Here is a 5314-nt window from a genome sequence, read left to right on the forward strand (position 1 = left end):
ATTCAATTTTCAATAAACAATTCATAGTTTGTTGAAACTATAAATAAAGATATAGTATGATGTATTACAATCATTAAGAGTAATGATGTGTAATTAAAGTCGACATGTATTTATAAAATGAAGCATTATTTTATTTTTGCTGATCATTATTTTTTACGTTTTTCAACTAAAATGTAATAAACAGTCAAAAGTTACTTATATATTTTTCCTTATGTCCCAAAAGCTTAAAAATAAAATAAAATATATATGTTTCGAAGTATCACTTTTCTGTTATTGCAATAGCTATGTAACTCATAGCTACCTGACTACCGACGTTAGCTATTATAAAAATTCTATATCAATCTTTTCAAAAAGTTCAAAGTTATACTATTTTTTATTGCACTAACTAAATATATTTTATCTATACATGCTTTAAATTAGAAAACTTAAAATTTTTTAAGATAAAAGACAGTAAAAAATGGTTTTTTTTCTTCGGTACTTGAAATTATGAAATTATTTATGAAAAAAAAAATAAATATAAAAATCATCAGACGAAGTGTAATTTCTTTTATAAATAAATAATTCATGTTTAATAAAGGATGTATGTAAAATAAAATATTTAAAAAAACAATTTGAGTGCAAGTAAAGTGATAATAGTATATATTCATCATATGGTGCTATTTATTAAAATAAATTAATTTATTAATACTATTTTTTTGTATTATATTCACTGTTATATTTACACTTATTATACTACTTAAAAATGTTCATATTAATGATAATTTAACATCAAATATAAAATTATTTTTGATCATAAATATTTAAAAATTAATACTATATCAAGAAATAAATTTGACGAACCATAGTTATTGACTACTTTCGATGTGCACAATCAATGCATAATACGTGAAAAATGTTATACGCAAAATACTAGTGTATCGTGCTTGAGCTATTTAAGCTGTGATCATTGGTCGAATTCAGATCAGTTTTCTATACAGCTTATTATCTAAGATTACAATTTACTACTAACAAATTTCTAAATTTATATAAAAGTAAAATTAATTCACTATTCGTAAAACCTTAAATAGTTTTAAAATAATTGTTAAAGTTTGAAGCTTTTAAGGCTTATATTTTACATTTATTATAAAGAATAAAAAGTTCCTTCAAATGTTTGATTCCATTTTAATTTAAAAGACTTATAGACTTATATGTATTTATAACATATATATATATACATAATGTGTAAATGTATACTTAAAATATAAATATAAAATTATAAAGAAAGCATTTGACTTGGTACATCATAATATTTGAATAAAAAAATTAGAATATTGTGGCGTAAGAGGTACGGATTTAAATGTATTTAAATCATAACTTAGTAATAGGTATCAAAAAGTAAAGGTCAATAATACTCGTATACTTAGTCATGAATTATCTACGAATTATTTGGTTACTCAAGGAAAAATCCTAGATCCCTTATTGTTTATTATTTACTTAAATGGACTTTTAAACCAAAATATAGATAATGGAAATATATTTTATTTTTTTTTGATGACTGCTATTTATTTAGCAGTGAGTGTCAAAATAATATTTAAAGCATCGTAAACACTAGTCTTTTAGTCTTGATATACTTACAACTTAATTTGATAATAATTCACTGCAATTTAATAACCATGAATCTTAATTTAAAATTAAAAATAATACTAAAAATTCGGAAATTAAAAAATCTATTTTACATAATGAATCTTCTAAACGTGATAACATAAGTTGTGAATATGATTACCCGTTTTTAAGACAAATTAAATTAAATTATAAGGTCTGCATATTGATGATTGTCTAAAATGAAATGTACATAATAAAAAATTAACAATTAACTTAAGATTATTTTTAATGTACTCAAAAATCTAAAAAATTTCTTGAATAATAAACTTAAGCATTTCATATAGGTACTACTTTAATGCAATATAATTACAAATATAATTTCTTTTTGGGAACGTACGTTTCTCCAACTCCCTCATTATAATGATTTTGTTAAAAATGATTGCATTAATATTTTGTATGTTTTTTTGTTCAAATTTTAACGACCACTCGCGAAATTTTTAATAATCCTTTACGGCCGAAAAACGTTTTTTATGCATTTAGCATTTCTTCAGCCCTACCAACAACTGAAATTGACTTTTTGACAAAATACTTCTTCATCACAAAAATTCAACAATTATTTTGTAATTAAAATGTATAAGAACTTTAATTTTAATAGTTAAGATTTAGAATGTAATAAGTATATTATTTTTATATAGTTCTATTTACCAGTTTAGCTTCTTATTTTCAAATCATTACTTTTATACTCGTATATGTATTTTAAATCTTTAACCATACATTTTTCCTAAGAATGGTTACTTACAGAAAATATTGATAATTTATTAATTTATTAAGATTTAAGGTATGGCAGAGCGTGTGCTCTATATGTTATATTTGGTTATCAAGCACCGAATTATTTGGACCGATTTTACTTATGAAATAATGCAAAATCACATTACAATAATAAACAGTTTTATCAAAGGGGTTAAATATGTGAACATCTTGAAAACTCGGGAACTTCCTCTGATATATAGTAGGTAAAACTTATAAGAAACTTTGTATTCAATTTTAAAGATTTTTTGGACTACCAAATTCTTTTTATCGGCATTTAAAAAAAAACTTAAAAAAATCTAAAATCTCAAATTAATTTGAGAATATCACCATAATTCGCCTACCCATTTGGTTACTTGCCTACCATAAAATTTCACTTGGCCGTCATGAATTATTACTGTATTCAATCCGTCGTAGGTGAATTTGCAACTGAGGTTTTAATTTCGATGCAATCTCAATTTTAATTCAAAGCGATAACTAGACATTAAAACTTAGGTTAAGACTTTGTGATTCTAAAAATAGTAAATACCAAAAGCACCAGATTAACGACTTTCAAAAATGACTTATAAATTATAAATATTTAAATAAAATAGTTTTGCAAAAAGTCAATTTCCGTTTTTGGAATGGCTGGGGAAATGTCAAATTCATAAAAAAAGGTTTCTGGTCGAAAGAAATTTATAAGAAATTTTGCAAATTACGTATCTACTAAATATTTGAGCAAAAAAATTTTGTAAAAGTTAATTTTTTTTTGGAGGGCTGAAGAAACATTTCTACAGCCCACCTCCCTACACAATTTTTCAAATGTCTTTTGAAATAAACCGTACAAATTCTGATTTGTAACATACAAATTCATAAAAATGTCATACTAAATATTAATGCAAACAGTGCGAATATTATCCCCCCCCCCAGAATTATTTGTATTAGTTTTGCTCATTTCGTCGAGTAGTCTTATTTTCATTTAGTTTAGTGTTTTTTTTATTATTATTATTATTGTTTTTTTTCCCGCCCCCCCCCCCCAATATATTTTATCACCCTACGCCTATGGTGGGCAGACTATGACAAATGCCCAACTCTAAGACAATTTAAAAAGTCGGCAATTCTTTGTCCGATGATCAAATGCTAAAATCGGTAAATCATAAATTTTTATCTTCTATTTTGTACTCATAAATCAGATAATATTCTCTTTAAAATACACGTTCATGGTTTATTAAAAGTTGGGAAACACTGGCTCCTTCCCAGTTTATGACAATCATTATTACGCAAACTTTATAAACTTTATTTTTGGTATATTATATATTTCTATATATGTGTTATTTATAAAACAGTTTTCGTTATATCGAAACCATTAAAATTAAGTTCAAACAGGCGCGTACTGGCCAATCGGGATACTGGCAAAATCCCGGTAGGCCCTCTCAAAAATGTTAAGACCAGGGCCCCTTACCACGTAGGTACCTGTAGTTTCAGTTAAATTCAGTAATTTTATTATTTTTAGTAATTACAATATAGTACTGATAGACAGTCGACTTCTTAATTTAGTACCCAATGGGAAATGAGTAAAACACGCAATTTTTCGAATAATTTAATTGATTTGCTTTTGGTAAATATGTCTGTTACCATTATTTCGATTATTAAAATAATTCGATTATTCCATTTCATTATTACCATCACTATTTGTAACATCACCAGCAGAATCGGTAAGTAATGTTGCTGAAGTTCGGCCGAAAAAACGACCTATATCAACTTAGGAACATAGTAAATTTAAATATATTAAAATTTCTAAAGGCATATTTCCAATTTTATTTTTTCCAATAACCTGCTTGATGCATTAACCGTTTTTATAACTAAAAAAAAATCTATCTGATGTTAAATTTGTGAGTCATAAATCCATGTATTTCTTAAAAATATCATATAACTTCCCTTTAATATTAAATGATCGCGAACAATTTGTTTTTGAATAGAGAAATTTATGTGTAATATATATTTTACCAATGAATATTACATATATCGTAATAAATAAACGGAGAATGAATAGCCAATATATACAAAACAATTTTATCTTACCTACCTTTTTACTAAATATTGAATATCAGAAGCTTCGTTAATGAATTTTTTATATCTGTTGAAGTCAAAACTTTGGAATTTTTACTTTTAATCCACTTGATTTTCTCTTTAAAAAACTTGTAATTTTAAATAAGTACCAACGTTAATATTATGTTTCATTTTTTCCATGCTTTTAAGCATTAAATAAATAGACCATAGAGTTAACGGTTTAATTTCTATAGATAATTTATTAAAATTTGTAATAAACACATTTTCCGACAACGATTTGGTTTTATTTATTTTTCTCAATTTTAAATGTTTTTCCATAAACCATTATATATCTTTCTTTTGATTTTTCAGGCAATAGATTTAGTGAAACAGCATTTGCCGTTTTAACCACGTATGGTGAAATTAATGATTCACTACAACTACTATATTGATTGTCATCTTTCGTATTTATGCTTGTTTGCGCGCTTCGCAGTCAAACCTTCACTGGTTCGATTGTGTGACGTACTCAAGTCGTTTGCAATAAAAAAGAACACTTTACCAGGATAATTAATGAAATTATAACAAATACCAGGATAAACGGACCAAAAGCACCACAGTAATATTAACAAAAAAAGTAATAATAAATATGATAAATCTTAAAATAACAATAAAACACATATGCTCCAAATGCGTTGTAATAATATAACAAGGCAAATCGTATAAAAATAAATATAATATTTTTAACAAATATAACGAAAGATACCTTGGACGGTCTAGCGTTCGAGTGGTTATGCCCACGCGACCGTGTTCACACGACGAACGCCACAGCCGGCAGAAGAATCGATTGATCAGCGGCGTCGGTCTCGATTTACAATAACTGACTTCTCCACGCACGACG

Source organism: Sipha flava, unplaced genomic scaffold, assembly GCF_003268045.1.
Source record: "Sipha flava isolate LNK unplaced genomic scaffold, YSA_version1 107_pilon_pilon, whole genome shotgun sequence".
NCBI classification, from domain to species: Eukaryota; Metazoa; Arthropoda; class Insecta; order Hemiptera; family Aphididae; genus Sipha; species Sipha flava.